Genomic DNA, 24,058 nt, shown 5'->3' with positions numbered 1-24,058 from the left:
AGAGGAAATACAAAATTCTTAACATGGCATAAGTATATTAGCACACTATGATCTCTTCTTTCTTTTTTGTTTGGTCTATTTCTTGCCATGCTTTGATGGCAATTTTCACTTTCTTTATTCCAAATTACTTCTTGAAATTTGAACATACTCCAGATTTTCCATGTTTCATTATTCCTTTGGTTTGCTTTTCCTCTTTTTCTTTCTTTTCTTTTTGCCCCTTTTTGTTAGTTATTCTTCTTGGGCCTACATTTCCTTTTCTCCAATATTCACTTGCACAGTTTATGTAAAACTCAATCATTGGCAGATCTTTGGAAATTTTTCTCTTCTATTCACACTATGTTTATTTAATATCTTCTTTAAATTTCCTCACTCTTTTTAAACTTAAGCACATTCTTTAAAAAAAAAAAACTTTATGTCAATGCTATCCATTTTAAAGTATTACATTAGCAATAAATAGAAGGTCGTTATTAATGGTACAATGAAAACAAAATAATTTTATTACATTCTCCCTAGATCCCATGGCCTAGTCAAAAGACAGTAGATAGTGCTATTACATTCATTTTACAAATGAAGAAAAATGCTGTATGTTAGTAATACAACTAATTTTTATGAGATGTAAATGAAGTCTGATTACAGACCTTTCTAGATGCTGAAGACAGCATTTCCTCTTATTTCCTTATTTCAACAAGTAAATTTTTCTTAATATTGCTGCTTGCTTCTTTTGTAATGCAGCATTTTTCCTTAATACTTCTCATATCATTCCTTATCTATTTTAATATATTTATTAATAGACGCTCTGTAGATCAATTTACATGAGGCTGTCCAGATTTATATCTGTTGTCTCGGTGGAATTGTTAATAGTGTCTGCTTCCACTTCTAGAATATGCTAATATGAATGATGGATCATATGGTTGCCCTTATTATATATGTCTGCTTCTGATGGGGAAGCATCAGAAGTATTATATATATTTTTTGAAGTAATCATGCTCCTCAAATATGTTGTTATTTAGGCGCACAAGTTCATAATCTCCTAATGTTGTCAGCTACTTGCCAGTCAACTCATAAGAAAAGAAACCGGATCACCATCTGATCACGTCTGAATTTAGTATTAGGGTTGACTGGCCCGAGTATTAAAAGCCCTGAGTGCCACAACGCACATTTAGCTATTACTCATTGGAATGCCTCAACTCTGGGTTTTATCCTTTGCTCCCGGTAAAAAAGTGGTTTTAGAAAGGACTGCACCTGAGCTTTTAATTCTCCAGCTCTAAGAGTTTAGAGGACAGCAGCATGCAACTTTACCCAGAGTTAACTCCACATGGTTTTGCCAGCTATTTAAGGCACAGAGGCTCAATGGTGTCCTGATTTTACTCATGAGGACACATGAAGCTGAGCGTTAAGTCACTATCCAGGTGGATCATGGCTGGCACTGTTTATCCAAAGCAAAAGGTGAGGTAGGGCTGAGTTGACACAGACTGAACAGGTGCGTCGTTGGTGAATGTGTGTGGGCCAAGGTAGAGGTGGAAATGGTAAACCAATGAGCAAGACCCCATTATTTACTACCTTACATTATTTTGCCAGAGGGGTGCCTTGCAGTCTTCTGCTCCAATCTAAAACCACCACCCCACACATGTCAGGTCAATGCAAACCTCAGTCACATTGGAAATTTCCTACTGTTTTTCTCTTTTTCTAATTTCCCTTCTGTATTCCTTCCAAGGATTGCTCTTTGAGGAGAAAGCTAAGAGTAGTAGCTCAGCATCTTCATTGGAAACAGAATCATAAGAATCTAATCAGGACCTGTTTTAGTTTCTCGCATGTCTTGAAATACATAAGTTAAAGTACAGATGGTGACTAGTAAAACTGTGTCATCAGTGGGCACTTGCTACTATGTCCGCTGAGATTTTCCACCATTTCCCTCAGGGTACTTCTCTGACCAGCCCTTTCTGAATATTTTGAAGTTCTACTCAGATTTCAACAGTGGCAGAAGCCCCCCAAAATGAGGAGTGTTGTGCTTATTTTCTACTGTTGATTCACAAATTACCACTCATTTAGCGGCTTTTATGATCTCATAGTTCCATTAAGTTGGAATCCTGATACTCAGTGACTGGATCCTCACAGTTGGAAATCAAAGTTTCAGCCAGTTCGGAAAAGTGATCTTATCTGAGGTTAAGGATTTTCTCTAAGTGCATGAGTTCCTGGTAGAATGTATTTCTTTGTTTTCATAGAGCTGAGGTCACCACTATCTTGCTGGCTGTCAACATGGGATATTCTTAGTTCCTACAAGCTTCCAACCATACCCTGACATCTGGCCCTCTCCAAAACATGGCATCTTGCTTCTTTAAGGCTATCATGAGTATCTCTCTGTAAATCTGTCGGACTACTTTTAAGGACATTCCTTACTCATAATAATATCTCTTTTAATTAACTCTATGTCAACTGATTAGATCCCTTAATATTATCAGGAAAATTCCTTCTATCCCATGACATAAGCACCAGCATGATATCTCATCATAGTCACAAATCCCACTCGCATTTAAGACCAGGAGATTACATAGTGCAAAACACCAGAGGGCCATATTAGAATATTAGAATGCTGCACAGAGAAAAATAAATTTAAACGTATGTTATAATATTTATAGATGGTTTTAATTATATTTTAATTATAAGAGTAATTACAATAACTTATAATAAGCTCATGTGCAACTATCCTTAATTTTTTAAGCACTGTTTCATGACACTGTGAAATTTGGTAACTTTTAGAGATGGTCAGATTGAACTAGGCTGAATAAAGAAAAGAAATGGAAAAAAAACCTGTATTTACTTTAACATGAAAAGTAAAACATTCACTAAGAAGGGAGCCTTTTTTACCAAAATGCAAATGTAAAAATGTAGCTCTGAAAACTGTAAGGTAATGCACATTGCATTCTTTCGCAAACATAAATGCTTCAATAGGAATTTTATCCATTCTGAAGTTCTGTTAAATGAATAATACTGGCATTAAATTGGAGGATAGAAATCCTGATGAAGTTAAGCTTTCGAAAATGTTTATTTTGCATACGTCTTAAAACGCAAATAACAAATGTATGAATTATAACTAGATGGATAATTAAGATACATAGCAAACATGAACTGCTATAAGTGTTAAGACACAGTTAAAATAAATGAGAAATAAATATATTATGACTCAAAAGTTTTAGTACAGGGCAATAAAACATTTTCAACTTAAATACAATAAAAATACTATGTGCTCCAAACACATAAAAATATGGAAGTAGTGCTCAAAGAGTTTTGCTGATAGGAACAGTGGAAAACTAGCAGTAGCCTGGTGTATTTTATATTAAATATATAATGGGCAGACAAATCCCTTAATATCTTAAAATAACAGTAATTCAAGCTAGTGACTTACTTAAGAATTTTTAAAATAAAACTGAGGTATGATTAAGATCTATAGATAAGATTTATAATATATTTGCTACTTTGGTCAATTACTTATAAACTTTTATCACTTTTAAATGCAGAACATAAAATGTTTCCTTTTATTTAAGTAACTTCCTTCCTTCTTCTTTCCTTTCTTCTTGTTTTCTTTCCTTTCTTTCTTCTTTTACTTTCCCCTTTCTTCTTTTTATTCATTCTTTTATTTTATCATTTTGTTTTCACCCAAATATAGATCTGGCAACATAGCACTTGAATTATATTTCAAGCATTGGATTACTTCCCAGATGCATTATTCTTATTAAAATAGATAGATGAAAAATCAGAGGGTAAGTAATGGTTAATAGTGGTCTTATACTACATGAAAAACTACATACATTTGAAAATAATTAATGTAATCATCCACTTTACATTAGGATTCTTTGTGCAGATCAAGTTTATTTACTTGAAAATAGAGGCATTGCTAACAAATAAATTGCCATAGGCTATATGTGCTGAGTGCTGTCTAATGTAAGTAACTCCTTCATGAGATTTCTGTCTCTGCTTGAAAAAAGACCACAAGTATCAGTGAACATTTTGTTTGGGGACTGACATACTATGTTAATCAGGATTCAATTTACACTGTTGTTGGGAATAGAGCAGAATAAGAAAGACAGAAGTGGGGATCAGAGACATGGGTTCAAAAATTTTCTTTTCTACTTTGTCTGTCTGGTGACGATTGCCTAAAATGTAAGAACTTGATTCCAATTCTTTTCAATTGAACTAATAAAAGACATTGCTCACATGATGATGTCATTGTTAGCGGATCGAATGAAATATGCAAACTCCTTTAGGCAGGATATGGCATATTATAATCAATAATTGTAGTACTTGTAATTGTTTAAAACTGTTCCCATAACCCAGTGAATTTGGACAATATTCTATATTTTATCTACCTTTGACAATTCATAATGCATAATGGTTAGTAAAACGCTCAGAGGGAACTTGTGGTCTCATTTATTTATTTTATTTAAGCTTAACATTATGTCAGTTATTTATTAGGGAGCATGTGTGTGTGTGTGTATAATACTTATTGTTTTATTTTACTTTAATTTTGAAATAAACTGCCTTATTGAATTCTTTTCACTTTTTTCTTTACATCAACATAAATAAGAATTTTCAGCTATATGAAGCCCAAAATGATACAATTTAAATTGGCAAAGTTAAAATTGTTCATGGAAACATTTTCTGCTGATTAACAGCAGTTCTTGAAATTCCACAGGAAAAAAAAATTTGATTTTATTTTACTTTTTGTCATAGTGGAAATGATGATTTTAAAAAATTAGTTGAGAAGACATGTATGTTTGGCAAAAAAAAAAAAAAGCTAGTGAGGGAGAGAAAGAAATTAAAGTCCTAGAGATTTCGTTACCAACTTCTTCTAAAAGTATTTTGTTGTATTGCTATAAACTAGCGTTCTTTTAAATCTTCCCATTTGATAATTTAAACTTCCGTAGACATTACTCATGCATATACCAAATACTGAAGTTTTAATTTTGTGATTTGCTTAGTACTTTCTTCAGTTGTTTAACACAGGTCAGCTAATTATATAATGTTAATAGAAAACGCTGAGAATTCAGCAAAATGATTCCAGTTTTAATATTGAACACTCTTTAATGTGTTCAATTTTCCAATCAAATGTTAAACATTATACACTTTGGGATAATTTCAAATTTAGGAGAGAAATGCAGGCATTTTTAAAGGTTTCTTTTTTTAGGGGGTTGTTACTAACCAGGGATTGGAGAAGATAGAAGGAAAAGTATAAGAATAGATGTATATTTGTTGCTGAATGTCAATGATTGAATCAGATCGGAAACTCTCTTTCCAGATGTTACTATTGTAACATATTTGTAGCAGGTGTGCACATTTTCTGATATTACACAAGCAGCAGAAATGTCCTTTTAGCTTGCCTTTTTTCCCAGAGACAACATTGGCAGGTAGAAATGGCTCTCCGAGCACAATTGAAAGCACAGCTTTTAAAGAGAAAAATATAAAAGGGGAAAGCAAAATGTAGCATTATGGCTTCGTAGCACTTTTCAGGAAATCAAAATGAGGAATTAAATATGTTTACTTTCCTCTATTATTGTTTTTATTCCCTTTTTATATTTCTAAAATATGGAAGTCTATCTAAAACGATGTTTTTATTTCTGTTGTTATTGCTTCTCTAAAGATCCTAATGACATATCAGCACAAGACTTAGAATCGATTGTCACCTAGGAGTAACAGTGATGCAGGACAAGATCATCTTTCTTATCTTGCATGGTCCCTGCTCTCCTTCCCTTTCCCCTGCCCCGGTTTTCTTCCTCCTTTATGTACCATGTGGCATATAATCTTTATTCCCTCAACAAATCTGCTCACAAAAAGATTTTATTTTATTTTCATGAATTTACAACCAAATGCTATCTCTCAAGTTTATTTGCATTTTAAACCTTATCTCAGACCGTGGAAGCAAAAACTTTAACACCCTGTTAAGGGGATTTTAAGCATCACTCGGCAGGCAGGAGTATGTGTTCTATGAGCAAATCCTTTTTCTGCATCTCAGAAATTGTATTCTCTGTAGTAGCTTCTCCAGGTGGGAAGGTGAAATAGTTTAGAAATAAACTTGCTAGATTTAGGGACAGGTAGACATAAATTTGGATCCCTGCTTCTGCCATTTACTTCTTGAATGATCTAGGGAAAGCCACTTAACCTTTCATTTTCCATTTCAGATAAGTGAGTTAAGTAATCAAAGCTACCTCATAAAGGCGTTGTGAGAATCAAATAGCTTATTGGGAAAAGTATCTAATTAATAAATGGTAACTATTATTATTGTATTAGTCTGGTTTTGGCTGAAGAGTTAGAGTACCCAATTTAACTTCATTTTTTTTTTAATAGATAGTGTTTTATCTATTCTATTATGAAATGTTAACAAACCTTAAAATATCCATCGTTTCAGATGGGTTGCCAGTGTCCAGTCTAACATCTTTGGAATTCTCCTCAGTATTTCTGCTTGAGTGCCTGCCTGTCACATCGTATTCAGCATTTTCTCTGTTCCTCTTTGCACTAGAATCAATACTCACCTGTATCTGCTCGGCCTCCTTCTGACAACAAATAATGCCTGTGAACAGGAAAGCCTCATGCTCAGCAAGAATAAAGTATATTAGAGAGCAAGGTGAATCAACTATAAACTCACAGATTAAGCTAGCATCACCAGCACAGGTATTCAAATTGCATACTTTCTTACCCCTCAGGGGTGAGATCCCAGTTCCATATGCTAAGCCCTGCCTTAGCTGGCTTTCTGGAAATAATAGACTGGTGGTATCCATTGAGAGTCTCAAAATTTTCATTTCTGAAGATAATAATGTCTGGCTATCTGATAACACCTCAATATTAATTCTTTCCCTTGGCTTTTATTCATTGAACAACTCACATTCAGTCAGCAACCATTTCCTGGATGTTGACATTATGCCCATTATGAATCAAGGCCATAAGGAATGTAGTCACCCAGAATATGAGTTTTTTTAATATCTTGTCTAACATGATCAGAGATAAATATTTTATTATCACCCCCCCAATTCTCCTCTACTTTTTATGTTTGATTCTACCCTTATTCTCTAATCATACAATAACAAAATTGACCAGCTATAAATTCTAATTCTTCCTTAATTATGGTTCCAATATCTCCCACACCAATTTTTAATTCTGAAAGCTATTATATTATATGAGTTATAGTATTATAAGCTAAAACATTTTAATTGATTCACTTTGTTTCAACCTAAAAATATTTATTTAACCTGAGTGAAGAATATTTTTAGTTCATCTTCTTTCCTGCCATTCATATTACAGATAAATATAAGCAAAAAATAAAAAAAAGCTTGCTTAAATACCTTTCCCTATCCCACATTAAATATTGTCAAAAGACAAAATTACAACAAGTTTAGTAAAGATCTAATTAATTGGCTTTTTTTTTTTTGTCATTCAGGAATTATGGTAGCTTCGATCCTACAAAATAGGATGAGAGCTCCCACTGGGCAATGGCAGAACCTTTTGAAAGGAGGAAACATGGAAACAGAACAATGGAAAGAAAAAGAACTCGTTGGTTGACATGAGGTTACTTTATTTGTAATGGTTAAAGCACAAATGACTTCCTTATTACAATGACTCAGGTAGACTAGAGTCTCCTGATTTCTGGAATAACTGATCTATTTGGGAACCTATCTGTTTCCTTAAGCTTTGGTTTGGCCTGGTCTCTTGGGGCCTAGTGCAGGAGCTCAGTCCAACACAATTGCCTCCTATAATTTTTGTTTATCCACACAAACATTAATTCCTGGTGGAGTAAAGATCCAAATGTGAAGGAGATACTTCTAAAAGTCTTACTGAAGAATATCTTCATAATATCTGGTTAGAAAAATAATTCTCAAACCTAATATAAAGTAAAAAATTATGAAGGAAAACCTTAACAACATTAATGTAAAAACTTTCTGTTCACCAAGTAACATCATAAAGTGGAACAAGTAGAGACTGAGGGGACATTGCTTTATAATACAAATGCAATGCCTATAGATGTAGGAATATCTTAGAAAACACATAGAAAAAACATAGGGAAATTTCTACTTTAATCAAGAGAATAAAATTCTTTTTCACACCATCATACTGGTAAACATTTAGAACATCTAAAATAGCTATTGCTACATTATAGAAACTCTCGTATACTGCTAGTGAGGGTATATTAATTAATAGGAGTATTTTAAATAGGATCTATGTTCTGTAACACAAACACAGCAGAAGCAAATAGAATTTTATTTATCTCCTGTGGGAAAGTATCTCTGTAACTTGGAAGTTTTCAAGAACCCAGCCTCTGTTTTATTGTTCCATCATAGTAGTGGGCCCAAGATGGCCCACATTCATTGGTTAATAGAAGACAATGAAGAAAATCTTTTGAAAAATCAAGATAAAATGTAGAACAAAGAGATGTTCATCACTGAGAGAGAAAGGATTTAAGAGAAAGTTTTTCCATTCAATAATGCATTCATTATTCATTAAGCAACTATACAACAGGCATTGAGTTAGAACCTTTATCTACATGTTACTCTAAGAGCTGATCAACGACTAATTTTTAAAAGCACCAGTTCATATCTTTCACATGCCAGTAAATCAAGCTACATATTTATGAAATATAATGTCAATTTGTATTCTAAAATATATGTTTTTTCTTTCTGAAAACTTGGAGCAAGGAATTATTTATTGCTTTAAAAATAAAAAAGCACTATCTAGGCTCCATGTGGTTGTTCAAGCTTATAATCTCAATATAATCCTAACACTTTAGGAGGCTGAAGTGGGAGAATCCCTTGAGGCCAAGAGCTTCAGACCAATCCGGGCAACATACCAAGATCCCATCTCCAAAATAATTTTTTAATTAAGATTAGCTGGGCATCTGTAGTCCCAGCTACTTGGGAGGCTAAGGGGGGAGGATTGCTTAAGCCCAGGATTTCTATGCTGCAGTGAACTACGTTCCTGACACTACACTCCAGCCTGATCAAAAGAGCAAGATTTTGTCTCAAAATACATTAATTAATTAACTAAATTATATCGAATATGGTCCCTTAAGCAAATAAATAACCAAATTAATTAAATACATATTAATTATGTTACATAAATTAATTTTTTAGTTCTTTCTTTAATTCACACGTTTTGAACCTCAACTTGTATCAGGTACCATACAAAATTCTAAATAAAATAAGAATAACTTAAAAATATTTATTCTTGGCTGGGTGCGGTGTCTCATGCCTGTAATCCCAGCACTTTGGGAGGCCGAGATGGGTAGATCACCTGAGGTTGGGAGTCTGAGACCAGCCTGGCTAACATGGTGAAACCTGTCTCTACTAAAAATACACAGATTAGCTGGGCATGGTGGTGGGCACCTGTAATCTTAGCTACTTGGGAGTCTGAGGCAGGAGAATCACTTGAACCTGGGAGGCGGAGGTTGCAGTGAGTCTAGATCATGCCACTGCACTCTAGCCTGGGTGACAGAGTGAGACTATGTCTCAAAAAAATATTTATTCTTAAAAGGTGTCTATGCTTTTGTGGGAAAAGATGTATAAACAAGTAGTTATTTAAAAATGAGTTAAATATAATGCTGAAAATAATTCCACAAAGTTATTGGATCATAAAAGAGGACTTCGTATCTGATGAGGTTAAGAAGCTAGGCAAATTTTCTAGAAGGAATTATTTTGAACTGAGAGACAGATGAAATTGATCATATAAAAGTAAGAAGGGGATGATAGAACATTTTAGGCAGATAGTAGAGTACAGGAAAGACTCTAGATGAGAAAGGAGATTGACTATAATCAAACAAGAATAGACAGCACAGAATATTCTCATATCAATACATCTTCCTATGCATACTTTTGGAGAAGAGCCATTATCAAACACTTTCACTTTTGGCTTTATGTTATAATCTATTATAGGGGTTCTATTATATATAGGGCTTATATTCTAATATAGTTTATAAAAGAAATTAGAAAAGGTGAAAAAGGAAAAGTAAAGTGAGGAGGATAGTGTGGGAGAGAGGAGGTTGGAGAGAGGTAAGAGGAGAAATAGAAGGAGAAGTAAAAGATTAAATCTTAAAAGAAAATGTGTGAAATCCAAATTCATTTTTGGAACTGTAAGTACGTCATCATTATCTATTTACAGTAATTATACTGCGGGAGACTTCATAACCTATCAACTTACTAATTACTCTTTATTTTCTTAATCTTCTCTCACATACATTTGATTATAATATTAAAAATAAAAGAGAAGCAGATACTAGCCATTAGTTCAAATGTCTGGTAGTACAAAATATTGCACACTGTAAATTAAGTAAAAATATAAAAAATTAGAAAAATTAGTCCAGATTCATGTTTTCTTCTATTCCAAGAAAGCCTTCATGGTGATCTGACATGAGTACTCCACAATGGCTAATAATTACTCAATTAAAGTATAATTAATGGCACTATATCTATCTGTGATGTCTTTATAAAACCAGCTTTTAGATAACAGAATTTTAACCAACAACCTAGGCAAACGATTACTCCAGGTGAAATACTGTATTTTATCACAAAATCAAAGCTATGAGTTTATCAGAAAAAATTCCATTCTATGTAGTGAGTTAAGTTTATAAAAATTAATTCAGTTAATAATATGTTATTTTTAACTATAATAAAAGCACAACGCAGGCTATTTTTTAAACTGACAACCTTTTTCACTCAGGTATTTTTCTCTGTATTCTTCACTTTCACTGACAAAAATTTAGAGACTTCCTGACTTTTTCTTAGCCCTAAACAAACAAATAAGCAGCAAACCATCATGGTGCATGTATACCTGTGTAACAAACCTGCACATTCTGTACATGTATCCCAAAACTTAAAGTATTTAAAAAAAAAAAGAAAGAAAGAAAGAAAAAAAAAAAAAAAAAGAAAAGAATGAAAAGAAAAAGAAATTGTATGTTGGGAGCGAGGAACTCTCCGTGGTGCTGAAAACAGAAATTTTACTTGTGTTCCTCGATTTAAACTTGGAATCGTAGATGAAAGAACGAAGGAAAGAAAGATAGGAAGGAAGGAAGGAAGGAGGGAATGAAGGAAGGAAGGAAGGAAGGAAGGAAGGAAGGAAGGAAGGAAGGAAGGAAGGAAGGAAGGAAGGGAGGGAGGGAGGGAGGGAGGGAGGGAGGGAGGGAGGGAGGAAGGATTTCCATTTATCTTATACCTATATACGTCTGGTCCAAGGTTTTATCAATTATACAAATTTTGCACTTCACCGAACCTTTAATCCTTCACAAGAATGTGTCTTCTCCATGTGCTGCTGTTGGATCACAGTCCTTGTGTTTATGCTCTTGATACAATTAACATAAGCAAACTGCAAATCTCTTAGTGTCCATGGAGAATGGTTGCCTTCTCTAACTTCTCACCTAATATAAAAGGATATTTATTGGCTCTAGTTGTTGTGATTCTGGCCAACATCATATTTATGGGAAGTACATGTTATCCCTTCATCTAAATATTGAACCTAATAATTTAAAGATTAAAGTATTTTTATTGACTTACTTTAGCATACTTAGGGAAAATGCTATGTATAGTTATTAACAGCTTATTTTTAACTTAGAAACTCTGGAAATAAAAAGCATCTAACATTTATATAAGTGCATGTTTTTCATATTTGTATTTATGGAGCTAAAGAAGTGAACTAATTTCCTCACCTAGTATTATTTTGTAAGTGTTTCTAATGTGTCTATGCTTCTAGTGTTTTATTTTAATTTTTAAAATTTGGGTAGAAAAACAGAGTAAAAGGTGAGAAGGTATTGACAAATTAGTTGTTAAGATCATTTTATTCTCCAACAAATGCTTGCACTATAGTAGTAACTAAAATGAAAGGTAAACTGTTTTGTTATTAGTTTTTTATCTGCTAGCTTGGGATTCATTTCTCAATTGCATAGGCTAACACATTAAAATTAACATATTATTCTTTAGTTAATCGGAAAAAATATTTAAAAGGGTACAATATTAATATATTGCCTTTGATTCTTCTGACAGTAAATCTCATTAAATGCCTAAATTTATTCACCTAAGTGATGGATTTTAAAACATATATTTTATCCCATAAGAATTATTTAATTTTTATTACATTTTTAAACGTTTTAGCATCAATCAATTTTTATTTTTATTTTTTACATTATGAGTGACATCCACAAAGGTGGGGGGCTATCGGCTTCTATGGTCATGGAGGAGTCTGTCTTTTGCTTGTCCCAGGACTCTGTCTGAGGGTCAGGAACAGGGCGGAGGCAGGGAGGAAAGTTGCTGCTAAAGAGCAGACCACGTGACCGCTCCACTCCAAGACTCAGATATTACTGGTCTAGACTTAGCAGGTGAAGATAAGAGCTTCAAAATGAATGTGAGACTGAGGTTTCATAAAATTCTATGTAATAAAAGTGACTGCTTAATAAAAAGTGACTAAGAGTTCTGAAAGTAAACTGGCATATTATTAAGGAAGCACGCTTTTCCAGTGGAAAGATGGGAGTTGAACACATCATTCTCAGGGGTAGTTACTGCTAAAATAAAACCTTTTCAGTATTTTCTTAGATAAATGACCCCTTCAAGAAGAGGTACATATACATACCAAATGAAATACATATACTCACTTTCAGCATGGTGTTCTACAAGTGTTATACTGTCCTTGTGTGGAGCTAAACTCTTCTTATTCCTGTCATTTTCAGAGACAGTGTATTTTTCAGTATGATTCCAAATTCCACTATTTTAATCTTAACCCAGTAAGAAGTATTATTCAAAAAAATTTTCATATAATTTATTATCAGTAGTTATATTTTACAAAATATTTCATATGACTTTCATAATCCATATGACAAGATCTTTCTCCCTTTTAAATATTTTATGCTTTCCTTAACTGTGAAATATACACAGCTAAAACTCCATCAGCCTTTGTCCTCCCAGACCTACACATTTTACATGCCCTTTCTCTCTCTTATAAGCAATTTTAGCTTAGAGCCCTGTTTTGTATCCAGCAGGTCACAACTAGGTGACCAGACAAAAATGCTGACTTCAAAATCAGTTCATTGGAAATAAACGAAGTCCAAGCTAATTAGAAAAAGTAAAGACTATTTATTCAAATCTTGCTATAGCAAGGGAGTCAGCCACTGTTATTTGCATATTAACAGAGACTTCAGAGAAGGTGGAGGAGTGGGGAAGTTTTACAGTGGACAAACGGGAAGGCTTCAGGTGTGCCCTGATCAGTGGCTGTTAGCATGGGAAACTGTAGGTGGTCTAATTAGAAGCAGTCATCTTATGCGATTGATTAAGGTTTCATATTTGGCTTTCGTTGGTTCCTAAGTTGGAATCAGGGACAAAAATTAGAAAAGCTGTCAGTTATTGATCAAGCCCTAGCCATTTTAGGCTACTTGTTATAGGGGTTAATGTTTGGCTTCATGGACTGCCGTAGGGATGGCAGACTGACTTCCTACTACTACCCCCTTACAGCAGTTTGGCTCTCCTGAGCTGGTTATGTAAATAATGAGCTGATTTCCTGGTCAGGTTGTTGCTGACTTTGTTTCAGATGTCCATTTTTGTATGTGGTCTAGTCAATATTTGTGTATTCAGTCTCTCACCTTCTACTCTTCCTGTTAATCTGGTCATGTTTGTTATAACCCATTTACCTTAAACTTACACTACACATTTATGTATACACTTATTCACATATGTTGTTTATTTAGATATAACACGTATATATGGGTGTGTGTATATATATATATATATATATATACACCCACATATATGTGTATATAAAATATATAACTTTATAGGTGATGTAGTTGCAGGTTGAAAGTAAATGATAAGTAAATAAAATAAAATACTTGTCCATAAAAATCTTACAATCTGGTAAAAGTTAAATTAAACAACTATGTAATGAATACTTGTTTTATGCCTAGCTCTATGAAAGGCACAGCGGACATTTTGGGAATTGAGATGGATATAACCTCTAATTTCTCTGAAATTGCTGTCAAGAAGGATGATGGATGATTAATTAAGCATGCAATTGAAATATAGTGCAAAATGTTAAATGAAGGAAATACAGGAGCACATAAGAGGGGCACATTAGTCAATTAATGAAACCATATTGCTATATAACAAATCCTTTCACAACTCCATAAACAACACTCACATATTCTCATAAATGTGTGGGTGACTAGGGCAATTCTGCTTTGACTCTGGTATCTAGTGACAGCTATTCAATGTTGTAGATCTCCAAGGAGGATGTGTCTCATCCTCCTTGGGCCATCCTCCATGAGCCATCAGACTGACCTTGGCATATTCTATTTACAGTGATGTCCAGAAGACAGGAGGAAAAGAAGGCTGAAGCTTGAAACAGGCACGCTATCATTTCTCCCTTATATTTCATTGGCCAAAAAAAAAGTCATATGGCCAAGCACTCTCCCACCAAAAAACAAAAGGGATGGGAAAAAATGACCAACCTTTTTGTGGAAGAACTGCAGAATAATAACAAATGGTGGCAGGGCATGGTGGCTTATGCCTGTAATCCCAGCACTTTGGGAGGCTGAGGCCGTCAGATCACAAGGTCAGGAGATTGAGACCATCCTGGCTGACATGGTGAAACCCCGTCTCTACTAAAAAAAATACAAAAAAATTGCCGGGCATGGTGGTAGGCGCCTGTAGTCCCAGTTACTTGGGAAGCTGAGGCAGGAGAATGGCATGAACCCAGGAGGCAGAGCTTGCAGTGAGCCGAGATTGTGCCACTGCACTCCAGCCTGGGTGACAGAGCGAGACTCTGTCTCTAAATAAATAAATAAACGTAAACACATGGTGTATTAGTCCATTATCATATTGCTATGAAGTAATACCCTAGACTGGGTAATTTATAATGAAAAAGAGGTTTAATGGACTCACAGTTCCACATGACTGAGGAGGTCTCACAATCATGGCAGAAGGTGAAGGAGGAAAGGCACATTTTACATAGTGGCAAGCAAGAGAGCGTGTGCAAGGGAACTGCCCTTTATAAAACCATAAGATCTGTGAGACTTATTGACTGTCATGAGAACAGCATGGGGAAAACCTGCCCCCATGATTCAACTACCTCCCACATGGTCTCTCCCACAACACGTGGGAATTATGGCAGCTACAATGCAAGATGAGATCTTGGTGGGAACACAGCCAAACCATATCATCTCATGCCTGCCCCCCTCAAATCTCATGTTCTTACATTTCAAAACCAATTATGCCTTACCTACAGTCCTCCAAAGTCACAACTCATTTCAGCATTAACTCAAAAGTCCACAGTCCAAAGTCTCATCTGAGACAAGGCAAGTCCCTTCTGCCTATGATCTTGTAAAATCAAAAGCAAGTTAATTACTTCCTAGATACAATGGGGGTACAGGCATTGGGTAAATACACCCATTCCAAATGAGAGAAATTGACCAAAACAAAGGGGCTATAGGTTCCATGCAAGTACAAAATCCAGTGGGGCAGTCAAATCTTAAAGCTCTAAAATGATCTCCTTTGACTATATGTCTCACATCCTGGTCATACTGATGCAAGAAGTGGGTTCCCATGGCCTTGGACAGTTCCAACCCTGTGGCTTTGCAGGGTACAGCCCCCCTCTGGCTTCTGTCATGGGCTGGCATTCAGTATCTGCAGCTGTTCCAGTCACCTAGAGCAAGTTTTTGCTGGATCTACCCTTCTGGGATCTGGAGGACGGTGGTCCACTTCTCAAGACTTCAGGCAGTTCCCCAGTAAAGATTCTGCATGGGTGTTCCCACTCCATACTTTGCTTCCACACTGCTGTAGCAGAGGTTCTCTATGAGGGCTCAGCATCTGCAGCACAATCTCTGCCTGGACATCCATACATTTCCATACATCCTCTGAAATCTAGGCAGAGGTTCTCAAACCCCAGTTCTTGACTTCTGTGCACCCACAGGCCAAACACCATGTGTGAACCACCAAGGCTTGGGACTTTCACTCCTTGAAGCCACAGCCCTGAGTTGTCCTTTGTCCCTTTTATCCATGGTTGGGATGCAAAGCACCATGTCCCAACACTACACAGGGCAGCAAGGCCTTAGGCCTGACCCATGAAACCATTTTTTCCTCCTGGCTTGTGATAATAGAGGTTGCCATTAAGACCTATGATATGCCCTGGAGACGTTTTCCCCATCGTCTTGGTGATTAACATTTGGCTCCTTGTTTCTTATGCAAATTTCTGTAGCCAGCTTAAATTCCTCCTCAGAAAATGGGTTTTTCTTTTCTATTACAAATTTTCCAAACTTTTATGCTCTGCTTTACTTTTAAACATAAGTTCCAATTTCAAAATGCATCTTTATGAATGAATAAAACTGAATGCTTTTAAGAGCACCCAAGTCATTTCTTGAATGCTTTGCTGCTTAGAAATTCCATCTCTCTCAAGTTTAAAATTACAAAGATCTCTAGGGCAGGGGCAAAATGCCTGCAATCTCTTTGCTAAAGCATAACAAGAATACCTTTGCTCCAGTTCCCATATGTTCCTCATCTCCATCTGATGTCACCTCAGCCTGCAATTTTTGATCAAAAACTTTCAACAAGTTTCTAGGAAGCTCCAAACTTTCCCACATGTTCCCGCCTTCTTCTGAGTCCTCCAAATTGTTTCAACCTCCACCTGTTATCCAGTTCTAAAGTTGCTTCTATATTTTTGTGTATCTTAATTGCACTGCTCCCCTCCCAGTACCGACTTACAGTATTCATGCATTTACATACTGGTATGAAGAAATACCTGAGACTGGGTAATTTATAAGGAAAAAGAGGTTTAATGAATTCACAGTTCAACATGGCTAAGGAGGCTTCACAATCATGGTGAAAGACAAAAGTCTAGCAAAGGTACATCTTACATGGCAGCAGGCAAGAGAGCATGTGCAGGGGAACTGACCTTTGTAAAACCATGAGATCATGTGAGATTTATTGACTATCAGGGGAACAGCATGGGAAAAGTCTACTCCCATGATTTAATTATTTCCCACTGGGTGCCGTCTATGACACATGGGGATTATGGGAGCTACAATTAAATATTTGAGTGGGAACACAGCCAAACCATATCACATGCAACAGTGTGGTAAATCAGTCTACTGCAAATGGCAAATGGCATGGTAGGAGTAAGCTACTCAAAGACCTACCATGGTAATGGACAAAATGAGACTAAAGTTTTTTTCACTCTCATACAGTTGTCAGACTAAACCTTCACTTAATGAATACATGTGCCAAACTGGAAAATACTTCTTACAGGTAGAAAATAATATCAGCTGGGGATGGTGGCTCATGCCTATAATCCCAGCACTTTGGGAGGCCAAGGTGGGTGGATCATTTGAGGTCAGAAGTTCAAGACCAGCCTGGTGAACATAGTAAAACCCCATCTCCACTAAAAAAAAAAAAAAAAATAGCTGAGCAGTAGTGATGCATGCCTGTAGTCCCAACTACTCGAGAGGCTGAGGCAGGAGAATTGTTTGAGCCTGGGAGGTGGAGGCTGTGGTGAGCAGAGATTGTGCCACTGCACTTCAGTCTGGGTGACAGAGTGACACCCTGTCTCACAAAAGAAAAGAGAAGAAGAGAAGAGAGAAGAGACAAGAGAGAAGAGAAGAGAAGAGAAAAAGTAAGAAAAGAAAAGAAAGACAAGATGGGAAGAAAAGGGAACGGAGGAGGGGAGGGGAGCAGGGAAAGGAAGGGAAGGGAAGGGAAGGGAAGGGAAGGGAAGGGAAGGAAAGGGAAGGGAAAAGGCTATTTCTCAGTCTCCAGACATTTAGAGAACAGAACTAAAAACAGAAAACAAAAAGAACAAAGCCCACAATGTGAGAAAGCTGACATAGGAGGCAAGGTGAATATAGGTGACTAGTCAGGATTTTGGGAAGACTTCCTTTTATCACTGAGGAATGCATGCAGGGAGGTAATAATCAAGAGTGTCTTGTGAGGTGATCACTCTGTTACGGTGGTGAAGAATACCACAATAGGCACAAAACATCCAGAAAGTGAATCAAGAGTGATCCAATTACATAATTTGCATTTTAGCATCCTTTCTCCCTTTCTAGTCATCCAATTAGAACCTTGCACAAGTTTACTAAGAAACTATTATTTAAGGAAATGATATGAGTGTCACGTAATTATCAAACTCAGAGGACAATAGAAACATCTTAAATAGGAACAAACAATTAAATATTTTCTGCCATGTCAGGTTTCTTGAAATTTTCATTTTCTTTTTTCTCTTCCTTCTTCTTGCCTATTCTGCATATACCCTATTTTTTTTAAAATATGCCTTTATTGTGTATATCTTCTCTCAGAAATCCAGAGGGGCATCACTTTTCTGCAAGACAAAGGGACAAGATCATCATTGCTTCATGCCCTTAAATAAATGCATTCGTCAAAATGACAATGTCATTGGCAATCAATAAAGACATAGAAAAAATTGGCTAAAGCAAGTGGTAAGTTCAGAAAAGCAGTCTAGTTAAACAATTACCCACCTAACTGAACAAGATTAATAGTGATTGATTCCAAATACACCTCATAGAGCATATTTGTCTAACCATTCATGCATTTCTATCTCCTTTCCACCTGTCCCCTTTTTCTCAGTGTCAGTTTTACCAATGACCTACAGATTTACTTAGAGAGCTAATTACAGTCTCACTTTGTCCATATGAACTGAGTTCTAAATATATTAATTTCACTAATTTATCTGTATTGATGAGTTTTGTACTTTATAAGAAAAATAATATTTAATGCTTGCCTGAGTTGGGAATATTATAATTTTATACATTCTCCATGTGTACCTAATTGAAATTTCTAGACGAAAACAAGCAAGGTCCTTTCTCACCATCTCTTCATACCCCATTCCAACTCACTTGTATGCATACCTAAAAAGCCAACTTTTCTAATATTTTTTCTGATCTTTACCATCCTGTCCTTTTCATTTCTGTACTTTCATTTATTTCTTATGTTTTTGTTGTAGTTTTTATTTATGTAATTTTTACTGTATTGAACATGTGCCAGATATTAAACATTGCCAAATACCTAGGTATTGCCTCAAGCCTGGGAATGAAAAGACAATGATTTTGTGGCTCCTGTCCTAAGATATTTAAAATCTAATGAAAAATCTCAAAAGCTGTGATGACTGGTAAAATAATAGAGTAGTATGTGATTGATAGAAATAAATAAAGTAAGCGTTGCAGAGGGACAATGAATGGCCCAAATTAATGAGAAAGTAAGAGCTTTATCTTGGAGGGTTAGGGCTAGTGACTTGTAAATTTATTGCGTAAGCCTACTTAACCCACTCAATAATGAAAGAGGCTGTCCAAGGCGGATAAAATTACACAGAAGTTAAATCACAGAATTCAAGAAGAAAGAAACACATTGAAAATGGTCAGAGAGTTAGGTATAGTCTAAAACACAAAACAACAAAGCTTGCATTTGGTAATAAAAGTTGTCGTGTCCCATTATATTTTTTTTTTAAAAAAATCTGCTATGGTACTTAATAAGATAAACCAGTTTGCTTGTAAAAGAAGGAAGATAGATATGTGTGCATGGGTATATGTACCTGTATTTATGGCTTCATGAGGAGTTTCTTATAATCAGTTGACAGAGGAAGAGAAGACTTGGTCTTATTATACAGATGGTTTTAAATGATGTGCAGATACACATGAAAGTGAATAGCTGCAGCATTACAGCCCTTTTCTGGGATATTCCTGAAGGCCAATGGTGAAATAGAATTTTCCCAGTGGGCAGAACTGAGGTTTAGCCAATGTTTGGTTGTATGATCAGGAAGTTGAAAGGAGCATGATTCAAAAATTAGTGATAGGAAAGTCCGGAGAAGAGGTATGTCCTCTTTGAATGGCAAAAATTGCTAAGAAAATTTTTGTCTTATGTGAATATTGATCAAAGGGTCACCTTAGCAGAGGCAAATTTTGATAGTCAAGTGGATAGGATGACCCATTCTGTGGATACTAGCCAATCTCCTTCCTTAACCACCTCAGTCATTGCCCTATGGACTCATGAACAAAGTGGCCATGATGGCAGGGATGCAGGTTATGCATGGCCTTAGCAACACGGACTTCTACTTACAGAGATTGACCTGGTAACAACACCTGTTAATACTCCAATTTGCCTATAGCACAGACCAATAATGAGACCCCAATTTGGCAACATTCCCTGGGTATGATGCCAGCTATCAGCCAGCTACCTTGTGTCAACTATCCTGAAAACAACCAAAAATACACTAACTTTTTCCCAGAAGAGGATGAAAAGTCCTTGGGTGGTGTTTACTTTTCTCTTTGGTATCTCATTATTCAATACTAAACAATATTGAACAATGTAAACAGTACATGAAAACATGTAAACAATACATGAACACTATGTCAGTACATCCTATATTACATGGCAAAGGAATAAGAGAAAGAAGGAAACATATTTGTTTACATACAAATATATATTTATAACAAAATAAGGGAGAAATACTTATGACAATTATAATCCTAATTTCTATAACTGGTCACGTGGTCATAGCTGGTATTTATAACTACTTTCTTCCATTACTCATTGGTTATTCCCTTAGCCTTCAGCAAGTACCTCAACTGGTGATGATTCTTTACCAGTTAGGTAATTAAAGCCAGATGGGGGAACCATTAGAAGTTCTGCCTGATTTGGGCTGTAGTTCTCCATTGGCTTTAATTGCAGGGCATGGTAACACTAAGAGATACCATAAGGGATCTCCTGTATGCCACAAGTACTCTTCCTTACCTCCATTGTGGAGTATCCATCCATGTTCTTCTTGGTAGTCAAGATCAATTACCCCAGCCAAAACAGTAACTCTCTTCTTTTCCTTGCCTGCTGACTCAAAGACATGAGGAGACCAAAGGAGCAGGAGTTTTAACATGAGTTATGTGGAATCATTGTTGTGTTCCCTAGTGAAAGCATTCCTTCCTTTGGAACCAAGACCTGTAGGACAGTGGATAATAAGCTCTTGGAAACAGAAAGCAAAAATTTTGACAGTGGGTCAGTAGGGACAATAGTGAATGATCTCACTCTGATTTCTACTCCTTTATTCCTAGACTCGTGAATCCTGGCTATGGAAGAAAAAGAACCATATATTGGCAGCTGATTCAGAGCATGTAAAGCCTCCTGGTGGACATTGCTCCAGTCCTTAAATTTATTGTTACTTAGTTGGTGTTGTAACTGAATCTTCAAAAGGCCATTCTGTCATTTTATTAAGCCAGCTGCTTCTGAATGGTGTGATAAGATCAGTGAAGTCCATGAATATGGCTTTGCCATACTTCATTTACTTTGACATAAGTTTCTTGATCAGCAGTAATGCTGTGTGGATACCATGACAGTGTATAAGCAATTTAATAAATCCACAGATGGTAGATTTGACAGAAGCATTGTATGCAGAAAAGGCAACTCTAATAGAGAGTGTCTATTCCAGTAAGCAGTTACAAATACTAGCTATGATCATGTGACCAGTTACAGAAACTAGAATTGTAATTGTCATGAGCATTTCTTCTTTATTTTGTTATAAATACATATTTGTGTTTACAACAAATATATTTTCTTTCTTCTTTTATTTTTCCATCATGTAATATAGGATGCATTGACCAAATAGCATAATGTTCATGTGTTGTTAACTTTACATCATAGTATTGAACAATGAGATACCAAATAGAGAAACAAACACCACCCAGGGACTTTGCACCCTCTTCTGGGGAAAAGTTAGTGTATTTTTGGTTGTTTGCAGGATAGTTGTATTATGGTAGGCAGAATTATGACCTTATTTATTTAAATATTAAGTATGTTTTAATTGGATATATATAAAGATGATATAGGTAGGTAGGTAGATAGATAAACAGATAGATAGATAGATGAATACCAAGTTGACAAGGAGTGGACCTGTGATAGTTAATTTTGTGTGTCAGCTTGGCCAGGCAATGGTACCCAGATATTTGGCCAAACATTTTCTATATGTTCCTGAGAAGGCATTTTTGGATGAAATTAACATTTAAACCAATAGATCTTGAATAAAGCAGATTACTCTCCAGAGTGTGGATGGGCCTCAACTATTAATGAAAGCCTTAATAGAAAACTACTGACCTCTGTGGAAGAAGAGGAAATTCTGCCAGAAGACATTTCTTGAATTCAAACTGCAGCTCTTCCCTGATTCCTCACTCTGCCAGTCTACTCTTTAGATTTTTGTCCTGTCCGCCTCCACAGTTGAGTAAACTAGCTTCTTAAGATAAATTTCTCTCAGATGGATAAATACATAGATTGATAGACATATCTATCTATCTATCTGTCTGTTTCTCTGGAGCACATCAACTAACAAAGTAATACAAAGGCTCTGAGTCACTGAGTTTGAGGGTGGAAATATTTTAAACATGGTAAGTGCTTCAAAGGCTCAGCAGCCAAATGTTTCACTAGTCAGTGTAGACAAGATTATGCTGCAGTAATAAACAACCCTGATATCTCTGTTACTTTAGACAACATAGGCACAGTTCTTACTCTTATAAAGTATACTTCCCAGATAGCCAGGAGCTCTGCTAGGTTCCGTCATTATCTTCCTTATTCTAGGGGCCTGGTAGACAAAGCAACAATACAAGCATTTTGTGGGATGTTACCTATGACAGTGTGTCCAGAGTTTGTTCCTTCCAGTGGGTTCGTGATCTCACTGACTTCACAAATGGAGCCGTGGACCTTCATGGTGAGTGTTACAGCTCCTAAAGATGGTACAGACCTAAAGAGTGAGCAGCAGCAAGATTTATTGTGAAGAGTGAAAGAACAAAGCTTCCACAGCAGGCAAGGGGACCCAAGCGGGTTGTTGCTGCTGACTGGGGTGGCCAGCTTTTATTCGCTTATTTGTCTGCACCCACATCCTGCTGATTGGTCCATTTTACAGAGTGCTGATTGGTCCATTTTACAAACCTCTAGCTAGCCACAGAGCGCTGATTGGTTCATTTTACAATCCTAGATACATAGTGCTGGTTGGTGCATTTTATAATCCTCTTGTAAGACAGAAAAGTTCTCCAAGTCCCTGCTCAACCCAGGAAGTCCAGCTGGCTTCACTTCTCAATCCCCCTCTACACAGGACACCCCAATTGCTTTTGGGAATTGGGTGATGACCACTCTAGTTACTTCCTGTTGGATAGAGGTGAAGAAGCGGCCCTGCAGTGGTAGTGTCCTCCAGAAGGGAACTCTCTAGGCCAGCCAGAGGGTCAGTAGGTTGGTCCAGGGGTCCTTGGTAGAAGTTGTTAGTTGAGTTCATTTGGGGTTCCGCTTGTAAGACCATCTGTAGCTTGATGGCATCAATCCTGAAGGAAACAAATTTGACAAGGAGGTTAAAAACACAGGGCCCGAAGGTGAGCAACAGCAAGATGGCTGTCATGGGACCTAGAAAGTGGGGGAAGCCATGTTGCCTGATCCAGAGGTTGGCATAAGAGTTTTAAAGGTGTTATCTGATTTCAGAAGCCTTTTCCTGTAAACACCGGGCGGCCTCTCATATTATCCATGACTGGGTAGTGTAAAAGCAACACTCTTCCTCTAAGAAGGTTCAAAGTCCTCCTTTCTCAGCAGTGAGGAGGTCTAGGCCTCAGCAGTTTTGTAGAGTCACTGCTGCCCAAAGAGTCTATTTGGGATTGTAGAGTAGGATAGATTTTGTTATTTCTTATAAACTGTCTGAGAAATCCTTTTAGAGTGTGTGGTAGTGGTATAATGAAGTAGATAAACCTGTTATTCCCGTTCCTGTAGCAGTGGCCATTCCTAACCCTATAAGTAGGGGTATTAGTTGTATGCCCTTGCACTGATGGACTTGAACTTTGAGGGGCACTGATAGGGTCTGATTTCCACAAGATTAGACATTAGGATAATACACGTTACCCTGTTAACTTTTAGCAAACTTTACTTTTGTTGAAAACTTTGCAAGTTTGAGATTTCAATTATTCATTGCTATTAACAAGACCTTGTTCAGTCCATATTAACTTAGAATTAGTATAGATGGCCCCTTTCTGATTCTGTAAGTACTTTAAGGTTTGGCTGAGTGCAAACAGCTCGCACGTTTGAGC

The sequence above is a fragment of the Macaca mulatta genome, chromosome 6, assembly GCF_049350105.2.
Source record: "Macaca mulatta isolate MMU2019108-1 chromosome 6, T2T-MMU8v2.0, whole genome shotgun sequence".
Taxonomy (NCBI): Eukaryota; Metazoa; Chordata; class Mammalia; order Primates; family Cercopithecidae; genus Macaca; species Macaca mulatta.
Note: the sequence above shows the minus strand (reverse complement) of the source record.